Source organism: Mauremys reevesii, linkage group 20 (assembly GCF_016161935.1).
Source record: "Mauremys reevesii isolate NIE-2019 linkage group 20, ASM1616193v1, whole genome shotgun sequence".
In the NCBI taxonomy this organism is placed as follows: Eukaryota; Metazoa; Chordata; order Testudines; family Geoemydidae; genus Mauremys; species Mauremys reevesii.
Window position 1 is genome coordinate 689,540 of NC_052642.1, and position 13,274 is coordinate 702,813.

The window sequence follows — 13,274 nt, forward strand, 5'->3', positions numbered from 1 at the left end:
CACTGGGGTGCAGCGTTACACTTCAGCGGAGGTGGTTACACCTGGGGATTTACCCTGGGTGGGGGTGCAGGGGCGGGTGGCTACACTGGGGTGCGGCGTTACACTTCAGTGGAGGTGGTTACGCCAGGGGATTTACCCTGGGGTGCAGGGGCGGGGCTACACTGGGGTGCAGCGTTACACTTCAGTGGAGGTGGTTACACCTGGGGGATTTACCCTTGGGTGGGGGTGCAGGGGCGGGGGCTACACTGGGGTGCAGCGTTACACTTCAGTGGAGGTGGTTACATCTGGGGGATTTACCCTTGGGTGGGGTGCAGGGGCGGGGGCTACACTGGGGTGCGCGTTACACTTCAGTGGAGGTGGTTACACCTGGGGGATTTACCCTTGGGTGGGGGTGCAGGGGCGGGGGGCTACACTGGGGTGCGGCATTACACTTCAGTGGAGGTGGTTACATCTGGGGGGGATTTACCCTTGGGTGGGGGGTGCAGGGGCGGGGGGCTACACTGGGGTGCGGCGTTACACTTCAGCGGAGGTGGTTACATCTGGGGGATTTACCCTGGGGGGGGTGCAGGGGCGGGGGGCTACACTGGGGTGCAGTGTTACACTTCAGCGGAGGTGGTTACACCTGGGGGGGGCATTTACCCTTGGGGGGGTGCAGGGGTGGGGGGCTACACTGGGGTGCGGCGTTACACTTCAGCGGAGGTGGTTACACCTGGGGGGGGGATTTACCCTTGGGAGGGGGGTGCAGGGGTGGGGGGGTTGCAGGAGAGGGTGTGGGGGGATTTACCCTTGGGTGAGGGTGTGCCTGTGGGTGGGTTACACCTAGGGATATGGGGGGGATTTACCCTTGGGTGAGGGTGTGCCTGTGGGGGGGATTACACGGGGGGGTGAGCCAAATAAGGGTTTACTTCAGGGGCACCAGTCCCAGGGGTGGCAGGGCTAAGCAAGGAGAGCGAGGGCATGGGCACAGTGCTGCTGGGGCGTGACCCCGGGGGAGAGGGAAGCTCCCCTAAGAGCAGTGCATGCGCTGAGGGTAGCAGCCCTAGTCAGCGTGGGCTTACAACAGACACCAAGTGCTGGGCAGTGGTGAGGGGCTCCAGCTAGTGAGGCAATCCCAGGGGAAGAGCTGCAGGGCTGACCCTTCAGGGAGCATTCCCGGGGTTGCAATGAGGGGAACCATCTCTGGGGGGGACAGTCTTGGGGGAGTTTCAAGTGGGAGTCAGCAACTCCATGGGGGTTACGGTGGAGGAGCAATCCCAGGGGTTTGCAGTGGGTTGAGCAAGCCGCCCCCTCACCCCCCCCCCGCCAGGGTGGGTTACACTGGGGGTGATCCTGAGGAAGGTAAACTGAGGGGCACTGATTCTGGGGGGTTGTGATGTTATATGGACAGGATGAACCAACCCCAGGGTAGCAGTCTTCCCACAAAGACAAGCAGAGATACAGGGACACACATGGTAAAAGGAAAAGTGCCAGGAAAAGTATCTGTACAGTGCCATTGTGTCTTTGGTCCCACCCAACTGAGCTCTCCCGTTCACTGGTAGAGCAGCCTCAGAAGCTGAAGACCTGGAAAGAGAAAAGTCTGCTGACTTTGATATATGCCATCATGTGCCAGCAATGCCCCTGTGCCATGTACATTGGCCAGACCGGACAGTCTCTACACAAAAGAATAAATGGACACAAATCTGACATCAGGAATCATAACATTCAAAAACCAGAGGGAGACACTTCAACCTCTCTAACCACTCAGTGACAGACTTGAAGGTGGCAATTTTGCAACAAAAAAACTTCAAAAACAGACTCCAAAGAGAAACTGCTGAACTCGAATTAATATGCAAACTAGGTACAATTAACTGTGGCCTAAACAGAGACTGGGAATGGTTGGGTCATTACACTAATTGAATCTATTTCCCTATGTTAAGTTCTCCTCACACCTTCTATGGGCCATCTTAATTATCACTTCAAAAAGTTTTTTTTTTCCCCCTGCTGATGATAGCTCATCTCAATTGATTAGACTCTTCCAGTTGGCATGGCTACTTCCACCTTTTCATGTTCTCTGGATGTATAAATATCTCCTGTCTGTATGTTCCATTCTATGCATCCGAAGAAGTGAGCTGCAGCTCACAAAAGCTCATGCTAAAATAAATTTGTTAGTCTTTAAGGTGCCACAAGTACTCCTGTTCTTTTTGCAGATACAGACTAACACGGCTGCTACTCTGAAACCAGTCTGCTGACTGTTTGCGACCTGACTTCAAGGAACTTATCACATCAAAGAGAAAAGTTATTGCCCAGAGTCTTGGTAATTTGATGAATGGCTGCTATTGTTCAAGGTGATAAACTGTTCTAGCTGAGAAGGTGGATTAATTATTACTGAACAGCCACAGATGTCAAGGGCACCAATTTGGATGATGAGCCAAATGAGTTAATGCTTTTCAGAATGACTTTTCCTAGAGAGCTACAGGACTTCTCTGCATTGCGTGCAGAAATATTAACAGTCAAACTGATTCTACTTTCTTGGTTGTGACATATTCCGTGTCAGGCCTGTACAAACCTGTCATTGGGCTGTCAATGTTAATTGCCAGGATGTTTCACCAGCATGTATTCCTACACTTAGTTATTTGTTGTGTAAATATATATATTTTCTGAGGTAACTGACAGTTTATGTTGGAAGCTTTCATGTATTACCAACATCTACAGCCTCTCCAGTCCATCTAGCAGCTTAGGTTTACAAAAAGTCCCAACTCTGGAGCATCATTTGAAATCTAAAATGATTTTCTTCAAAACCAAAGTCACAGTCAAGTTGTCCCAGTCCAATAAAGGTGTATTTTGTGTGGATCTGTACTGGTGGCTATTATAAGTTGACAGTTTGCTGTGTAAAAATCAGACATTTCTGAGATACTGTGGGCAAGCTGTTAATTCTACTGTGTGTAGGGAGTGGTTACTGAAGTCTAAATGGCTCTGGAAGGGAGTGCATTGTGTTTTGGAGCTTGGGAAGGATCCTTAATTATTTAGCAAGCCACTTTTGTTCATATTTGTTTTGCAGTGAGGACATTTGTTGATTAGACAGTGCTCATTCTCACAAAGCTAACCTAGAAAAGTGAAGGCAGGCTATTTATGTGGGAATAGTTTCAGAAACTCCATGGTCTATGGCATGACTCTAATATGCCACCTTGTGGTTAAATTTTTCATAGTTTTTTTTTTAAGTCCAGAAAGGACCATTATGGTCATCTAATGTCTAGTCTGACCTCCTGCACAGCACCAGGCCTTAGAATTTCATCCAGTCATTCCTGCATCTAATCCAGCAATCTGTGATTAAATTAAGGCATATCTTTTAGAAAAACAGCCAAACTCATTCACTGGGAGACTCTGAATTCAGAATTCACCACATCCCTTGATAATGTATTTGAGTAGTTAAATACTCTCACTGTCAGACATGTCTGTCTTATAGCCAGTTTGATTGTTGTTGACTGCACTAGATTAAATAGCCCTCTACTATGAGAAACCTTAGAATCATAGAAGATTAGGGTTGGAAGAGACCTCAGGTCATCCCACACCCTGCTCAAAGCAGGACCACCCCCAACTAAATCATCCCTGACAGGGCTTTGTCAAGCCGGGCCTTAAAAACCTCTAAGGATGGAGATTCCACCACCTGCCTAGTGAACCCATTCCAGTGCTTCACCACCCTCCTAGTGAAATAGTGTTTCATAACATCCAACATAGAACTTCCCCACTGCAACTTGAGACCATTACTCCTTGTTCTGTCACTGCCACCACTGAGAACAGCCGAGCTCCATCCTCTTTGGAACCCCCTTCAGGTAATTGAAGGCTGCTATCAAATCCCCCCTCACTCTTCCCTTCTGCAGACTAAACAAGCCCAGTTCCCTCAGCCTCTCCTTGTAAGTCATGTGACCCAGCCCCTGATCATTTTTGTTGCCCTCCGCTGGACTCTCTCTCTCCAATTTGTCCACATCTTTTGTGTAGTGGGGAGCCCAAAACCGGACACAATACTCCAGATATGGCCTCATCAGTACCAAATAGAGGGGAATAATCACTTCTATTGATCTGCTGGCAATGCTCCTACTAATGCAGCCCAATATGCCGTTAGCCTTCTTGGCAAAAAGGGCACACTGCTAACGCATATCCAGCTTCTTGTAATCCCCAGGTCCTTTTCTACAGAACTGCCACTTAGCCAGTCAGTCCCCAGCCTGTAGCAGTGCATGGGATTCTTCCATCCTAAGGGCAGTGTGTAGTCATTTACAGAACATGACCAAGGCAACTCTTAGCTTTCTCTTCCATAATCAAAATAGATTAAGCTCCTTTAGTCTCTCATTGTAAGGCATATTGTCCAGGCCACAAATCATTCCCATAGTTCAGGGGTGGCCAACGTGTGGCTCCGAAGCCACATGCAGCTCTTCAGAAGTTAATATGCGGCTCCTTGTATAGGCCCCGACTCGGGCTGGAGCTACAGGCGCCAACTTTCCAATGTGCCGGGGGGTGCTCACTGCTCAACCCCTGGCTCTGCCACAGGCCCTGCCCCCACTCCACCCCTTCCCGCCCCCTCCTCTGAGCCTGCAGTGCCCTCACTCCTCCCCCTCCTCCCCAGAGCCTCCTGCACACCTCGAAACAGCTGATCGGGAGGGGCAGGGAGAGAGGGGGAGGCTCTAATCAGCGGGACTGCTGGTTGGCAGGAGGTGCTGGGAACTGGGATGGGGAGCTGATGGTGCGGGGGTGCTGATGTATTACTCTGGCTCCTTGGCAATGTACATTAGTAAATTCTGTCTCCTTCTGAGGCTCAGGTTGGCCACCCCTGCCATAGTTCTTCTCTGAAATCTATTTAATTTTTCATCATTGTTTTAAAAGTATGGACACCAGAATGGCACACATTAATCCAGCAGTAGTCTCACCAGTGCTGTATACAGAGGTAACAACACCTCTCTACTCCTACCTGGTATTCCCGTTTGCTTAGCCAAGTATCATATGAACTCTTTTAGCCACAGCATCACACTGGGAGCTCCAGCTCAGTTAATTAACCACCATGAGCCCTAATCCGTGTCAGAGTCACTGCATTCCAGAAATAGAGTTCCCTGTCCTGTAAGTATGGCCTGCTTTGTTCCTAGATGTAGAACACTGCATTTGGCCATATTAAAATGCATGTTTGGTGGAGCCGGCTTACCAAGCAATCCGGTTCATTCTGTATCTGTGCCATCCTTGTGTTGTCTGCATATGTTGTCATCAGTGGTTTGATGTCTTAATCCATATCACTGATACAAATATTAAATAACATTGGCAAAGAACTGATCTCCTCAAGGCCCTACTAGAAACAATCCCACTCTTTTACAATTCCCCATAAACAATTAGAGTTTCTGATCTGTCAGTGAGTTTTTAATCCATATAATAAAGGCTATATTGATTTTTACAGTGCTAATTTTATAATCTGAATGTGGTGTGGTACTAAGTCAAACACTTACCTCTGCATTTGGCACTGGTGTGACTGCTACTGAAACTGTGTGCAGTTCTGATGGCCACCGTTCCAGAAGGATATTGATAAATTGGAGAGGGTTCAGAGAAGAGCTCTGAGAATGATGAAAGGATTGAGAAACGTGCCTTGTAGCGATAGATTCAAGGAACTCAATCTGTTTAGTTTAACAAAGAGAAGGTTAAGGGGCGACTTGATTACAGTCTATATTAAGCACCTGCATGGGGATCAAATAGTTAATAATGGGTTCTTCAGTCTAACGGAGAAAGGAGGATGACTTCTTAGGGGCCTTGCCAGTGGACTCCCACTGTGGACTCCTCAGAGGGGAACAAAACAAGGACCTAGTCCCCAGGTTCAAAGGTCTGTGCTGTAGGTTCAGGCTTGGGCCCCCGTGGGCAGCCTGCAGGGTTTCCTTCACTAGGTCCCTGGCTTGTGTCAGGTTCTTGTGCATTGTCACATGATGTATTGAAGGAGTCCCTGGGTTAGGGATGGGGTCGCTAAGTCTCCCACATCAGATCTAGCAACCCCTGCAGCTGGTACCCATAAAGCAGCTCAAATGGGGAGAACTGGGTGGAGGCTTGCAGTACCTCCCAAATGGCAAGGAGCAAAGGTGGGAGGAGTCAGTTCCAATGGCGCAAGTCCTCCGGGGGGAATTTGCGTGGCATCCCCTTGAGGGTCTGAGTGAACCACTCAATGAGGCCATCTGTCTGAGCGTGGTAAACCGAGGTTCACAATTTCTGGATCCCTAGAAGGCCGCAACTTCACAGAGCAGCCGGGAGGTGAAATTGGTCCCCTGGTTGGTTAGGAGCTCACTAGGTAAGCCTACCCGAGCAAAGATTTTTAGAAGCTCAGCAAGTCGGCAGCGATGCTCTGTGCAGCGGAGGGGACACAAGGGGACGGCCTCAAGGAAGCGTGTAGCATAGACCTTGACTACCAGGATGTAGCAATAGCCCTCAGCACTCTTCGCGAGGGGTCCTAGCAGGTCCATGGTGACCTACGTTCCCTGTAAGCTGTGTGGCCGCACAGGAGGGGAGAGGAGCCCCTCCCCCAGCCCAGCCCCACCAGAGCTGGTGGGGAAAGGAGCCCCGGCCTGGCCCAGGGGAGAGGAGCCCCTCCCCCAGCCCAGGGGACTTCAAGCCCCTTTTCAAATGCACAGCTCTTTATTGAACAGAGAGGGCCAAACCCCGCTCCCCCAGATGTAATTGCACTGACTAAGCCAGGGATGTGTGTGTGCCCCAGTAGCTTTAAGAGCTCTCTCATCTAAGATTATATTCTTCTGCAAATGTAGACGAATCATGTGAAGCTCTGAAATGCGGGAAAGGATTCACAATAAGGAAGGCACGGAGGAGGCAAGTCCTAGGTATTTGGAGAACTGAGAGGCGGAGTAAGAGTGGGTTTGATCTGTGGGTACTACTTGTAGTCTATATGATCTGGTTATTCAGTTGAGTGGTGCACTGCATGGAGAGTTTTGTGATTGTCATCGGGTTTGAAATATTACTTGTTAGCTTTGTTAAACACCTTGGGATTTATTTTTGTAGCACTTTTATTAAACTCCACCAATACTTCTGCATTCAGAGCTCAGAATGCTTGAACAGAGAATGATATGCATAATTTTACCAGCAGCATTGTGGCTCTCTGCAAAGGAGTATTTGAGCAGCCTAATCCTAACCCTAAATCCACACTTCGTCAAGAGCGAACAGCAACTGGAGTGAGAAACAAATGGCATTTCCTCACTGTGCAGCCCACCATTGGATGCAGCAGCATTAACAGATAGAGAGAGAGAGATGGGTGTGTATGAAGATAGATAATGTGTATGGGGATGGATAGATAGATGGATGGAAGGATGCGTGTGTATGAGGATGGCTAGATGGGTGTGTATGGGAATAGATGGATGGATGGACAGATAGGTGATGGATGTGTATAAGGATACCTAGATAGAAGGACAGTTGGCTAGATGGGTGGTATGAGGATGGATGGATGGATATATGGGTGTGTATGGGGATAGATGGATGAATGGATAGATGATGGGTGTGTATGAGGATGGCTGGATGGATAGATGGATGTGTATGGGGTAGATGATGGGTGTGTATGAGGATGGATGGATAGATAGATGATAGGTGTGTATTAGGATGGATGGATGGATGGATAAATGGATGTGTATGGGGATAGATGGGTGGATGGATAAATGGATGTGTATGGGGATAGATGGGTGGATGGATAGATGGGTGTGTATGAGGATATCTACATAGAAGGGTGTGTATGAGGACAGATGTGTGGATGGATAGATGGGTGGTATGAGGATAGCTAGAGAGATTAGGGTAGGGGTATTAGCTGAGCTACACCAACTGAGATGTAAAGGATACACTTTGCTGTGTAACTTATGATCAGACTCTTACAGATGTTACTAGTGACTCACTCTTTTCAGAGCTCCCGTGCTGCATCTGGCTACATTTCTGGACTGGACCCCCTCCTCTCATTCATGTGGAAAGTGAAATGTGAACTTGTGGAACTTGCTAGGATGCAGCCCCATGCAGAAGGATGGTTGGGGGCTGAGTCCTCCCTCCTTTGGGACAGACCTGGCCCCTCCCAAAGACAGGAAATGAAGATGCAAGAGGCCCACCCTGGTCCAGGAGGAATGGTGATAGGGCCACCCAGATGCCTCTAGGGCAGGGCCCCAGTGGCTGTGGTCACATCACAGGGTTGGGACAAACAGGGGCCCCATGTGTGGGGTGCCAAGGGCCCTGGCAAGCCTGTTCTGCAACTCTCTGCCTGACAGGGAAACACAAGACAGAAGCCAAGGTGTCAGACAGCTTTGATTTTTGACTGAGCAACTCAGGAAAGGAGCAAAACTCGCCCCATCTTCTCCCAGCAAGAGAAAAACCCAGGTCTCCCATGGGGCACAGCAAGGGAAGGGTTAAGCTTCCTATTGGCCCCCAAATGTAGCCCTGAAGACACCTATCCCATCTTGGAGCCTTTGCCAGGGATCACAGCTGGGAAGGAAGGAGAGAGAAAGAATCATAGACTATCAGGGTTGGAAGGGACCTCAGGAGGTATCTAGTCCAACCCCCTGCTCAAAGCAGGACCAATCCCCAACTAAATCATCCCAGCCAGGGCTTTGTCAAGCCTGACCTTAAAAATCTCTAAGGAAGCCCTAGGTAACTAGGTTTCACCACCCTCCTAGTGAAAAAGTTTTTCCTAATATCCAACCTAAACCTCCCCCACTGCAACTTGAGACCATTGCTCCTTGTTCTGTCATCTGCCACCACTGAGAACAGTCTAGATCCATCCTCTTTGGAACCCCCTTTCAGGTACACCTCTACCCCAATATAACGCGACCCGATATAACATGAATTCAGATATAATGCAGTAAAGCAGCACTCCGGGGGGCGGGGCTGCACGCTCTGGTGGATCAAAGCAAGTTCGATATAACACGGTTTCACCTATAACATGGTAAGATTTTTTTGGCTCCCGAGGACAGCATTATATCGGGGTAGAGGTGTAGTTGAAAGCAGCTATCAAATCCCCCCTCATTCTTCTCTTCTGCAGACTAAACAATCCCAGTTCCCTCAGCCTCTCCTCATAGGTCATGTGCTCCAGCCCCCTAATCATTTTTTGTTGCCCTCCGCTGGACTCTTTCCAATTTTTCCACCTCCTTTTTGTAGTGTGGGGCCCAAAACTGGATACAGTACTCCAGAATGCAGAGATGCATTCTGTATTTGCTTCACCAGAGAGCACCTTAGCCAGAGAAACTTGCTGCTGGTGAGACTCTCTGAGCAAACTAAACTCCGGGTTATTCCCGCCCTGATGGAAAGACCCACAGCTGGCAGCACTGCCAGAAGCAGAGGGGCGGGACAGTAACCAGAAATATAAAAGACAGGCCCTCCAGCTCAGTTGGAGAAGAGCTGCCTATGACCAGTTGGCCTATGTCAATGGTGTTGCTACAGACCCATGGTGTGCAACTCAGTGGCCATGCTTCGGACTTGATGGTGAATGCCTCTACCAGGTTTCCCAGGACCCTCGCACCCACAAGCCCCAATCCCAGCTGGTTGTACCCTGTTGTCATCGACGGGCGGGGTTGAGGATGGCCCATGATGTCCCAGCCACTGGCCATTTGGGCCAAGAGAAGACCTTAGCCTGAATACTGGCCCAGTTTTTCTGTCCGGGGTGCACCAGGATGTTAAGAACTTTTGCGCATCCTGCCCCAAATACCAGTGGGTGGCACCTGTAGGAACCCCGAAGGCCCCCCTGATGCCCTTGCTGATGGTGGGGACATCCTTTGAATGGATCGCCATCAGTGTTCTCTCTAATTTTTTACGTCCATGTGCAGAATTTTGTTATGTGCACCAATATGGTGGGGGTGGGAGCGTGTGGGCTCTGGCTGGGGGTGAGGGGCGGGGGCAGAGGGTTGGAGTGCGGGCTCTGGGATGGGGCCAGGAATGAGGACTTTGGGGTAAAGGCTGCCCCAAGGCTGCAGCAGGGATAGAGGATTCCCTCCCAGCACTCTCTCATTGCAGCAACTCGGGGCTAGGAGAGAAGCGCCTCTCCCCAGCTGTAGCAGCTCTGGCAGGCCTGGGCCGGGTGAGGGACTCCTCTCCCTGGGGCAGGGCCTGGGCTGCACCCCCAAAGACCCCAGACCCCCCCCCCATGCCCAGTGCCTCCTGGCCAGAGAACCCCTCCACGGTGGGGCCAGGAGCAGAGTCTCAGGTGGGGGGCCAGGCAGCAGTGACCCTGGACCCCACCACATGGGGCTGGGTGCCAGGGTGGCAGCCCCAGACCTGACCCCAGACTCCCGCTGTGCGGGACCAGCTGCCAGCCCCAACCCTGGACCCCTGTTGGGTGGGGCTGGCTGGCCGGCAGGCAGTCCCAGACCCAATCCCACCATGCTAATTGGGCCGCATGCGGCCCGCAGGTTGAGAACCGCTGGACTAGATGATCCAACTCTTGTGATTACTGTACAGGAGAGAAAGAGAGAGGTGACTGGTACCTTTATTGGGAGAGGATGTTGGTTCCATTCTGGCCCCAGAGTAAGTCCCAGGGCCTATAGCTGAATCCAGGTGATGGTGGAGGTTTTATAGGAAAGAGGATTTGGATGGCCAGAATAAGAAGGTATTTAAGAGCCATATTCTGTCCCACACTGGAGCCATCCTCTCTTATCTATAGGCTATGAATGGTACAAGGTGACACTGGCTGGTCTTTCCCCTTTATCCAGAGGATAGCGCTTCCTGTTCAATTTCCCCTGTTGCTGCATGCTGTGAGCAAGAGATGGTGATGCCCTCACAAGAATCCCATTCAAGTTTCACAGCAGGGTCCATAGGTGAGCGTGGTGGACATTGTCCAACATGTTGCCGGGCCAGCTGCCTCTAATGGGGCCAGGTGGCTAGCTCAGTGAGAAGAACTCATGCTCCAACTAGGACCCCAAACCAAAGGGAAAAGCAAATCATGTTTGTAAGGAACAGGAGGGAATCGGGTGATAGACGAGGCAAGAACTAAATCTTGATCCATACAGCAGTATTATGGACAGCTGTGGTCTCAGCACGGTAAAGAGCCACTGAGCTCTTGCAACCCAGTAGTGAGGACATGCTGCCACCTGCAGGGCTTAAACAGTATTGTAGGTAGCCCACCTAAGCTATCAGAAGAGCCAAGACAGCTGAAGCTACAAGAGTATAAAAATCCTGATTTAAAACAAAAAATTTTTTTTAATACATTTAAATCATGATTGTTAATTTTTATCTAAATCGGCTTTTTTACTTGCATGTCGCTAGTTCTTCATTTTCTTCCCAGGCTTATAGTTGGGATTGGGGGGATTACATTTTTATCAGTAAATGTCAATAAACGTTGATTTCACTGTACACACACAAACTGATGAAAAAATATTTCCATCAGTAATAATCAAAATTTACAAATAGGCAAAGTAAGAGCAAGGCTGCTTGAGAAATGTATTAGAGTTTAAGGATATTTACTTTGTCAGTGTCACATGTCAAAATATACAATTTATGTTTTAACAGTTATTAAAGCTTTAACTTTTTGAATCTGTGTCTTCTTCTAATTACATAATTATTATCTGAGCCCCCAGAATATCCTGCAACTGTGAACATTTAAATCAATGAAAAGCTAAAAATAGCTTTTAAATAAACATTGTCAAAATTATCAAAAACTAAAAATCAAATTCTGCCAAGCCTATTGATAATCTTAAATTGCTACATGGATATTTTGTGCTTGTTTCTTTAATCAATTTCCAGATTGTTAAAAGAATTTCAGAATAAAGACTTTTTCTACTAAGAAGTTTCACACTTATAATGTTCATCTCTGCTGAAAAAGGACATTAGGACATTAATAATAAGTGTATCACTTAGGAACTACTGTGCCAGGACCTGTATAGAAAGATGGTCCCTACCCAGAGAGCTTACAATCTAAAACAATAGACAACAGTTGGAGACAGACAGACAGGGGAGCCCAAGGAAACAATGAGGCAATACTGATCAGCATGGCAGACAGTGGTCTCAGCACACCAGCTGCCTGGCTGTGAAGGTTTTGTTGGCATCACAGCACTGGAGGGATTTGAAGGAGGGAAATCTAAAGGGGATCTAAAGGCAGAAGATGCCTGGGATTATTTCAGGTTGAAGTTGCAGGAGCTGTCAGAGGCCTGTATCCTGAGAAAGGGAAAACAGTCCTTAGGTAGCAGTTTTAGACCGAGCTGGATGAGCAAGCGTCTCAGAGGGGTGATTAAGAAAAAACGGAAAGCATACAAGAAGTGGAAGATGGGAGGGATCAGCAAAGAAACCTACCTTATTGAGGTCAGAGGGTGTAGGGATGCAGTGAGAAAGGCCAAAAGCCGGGTGGAGATGGACCTTGCGAAGGGAATTAAAACCAATAGTAAAAGGTTTTTTAGCCATATAAATAGGACGAAAACCAAGAAAGAAGAAGGGGACCGCTTAAAACTGTAAACGGAGTGGAGATTAAGGATAAGCTAGGCATGGCACAATATCTAAACGAATATTTTGCATTGCTCTTTAATGAGGCAAATGAAGGGCTTAGGAATAGTGGCAGAGTGACTGATGGGAATGAAGGTGCGGGGTTGGAAATTACAGTATCCGAGGTAGAAGCCAAACTTGAACAGCTTAACGGTAGTAAATCCAGCAGCCTGGATAATCTTCATCCTAGAATATTAAAGGAATTGGCGAGTGAAATTGCAAGCCCGTTAGCGATAATTTTTAACGAATCTCTAAACTCGGGGGTTGTACCGTTTGACTGGAGATTAGCTAATATAGTTCCTATTTTCAAGAAGGGAAAAAAAAGTGACCCGGGTAACTACAGGCCTGTTAGTTTAACATCTGTAGTATGTAAAGTCATAGAAAAAATATTAAAGGAGAGAGTAGTTATGGACCTTGAGGTCAATGGCAATTGGGACAAATTACAACATGGTTTTACGAAAGGTAGATTGTGCCAAACCAACCTGATCTCCTTCTTTGAGAAAGTAACAGATTTTTTAGACAAGGGCAATGCGGTGGATCTAATATATCTTGATTTCAGTAAGGCGTTTGATACAGTACCGCATGAAGAATTACTGGTTAAATTGGAAAAGATGGGGATCGAAATGAAAATCCAGAGGTGGATAAGGAACTGGTTAAAGGGGAGACTGCAGCGGGTCGTACTGAAAGGTGATCTGTCGGGTTGGAGGGAGTTTACCAGTGGAGTTCCTCAAGGTTCCGTTTTGGGTCCGATCTTATTCAATCTATTTATCACTGACCTCGGAACCAAAAGTAGGAGTGGGCTGATAAAGTTTGCGGATGACACGAAGTTGGGA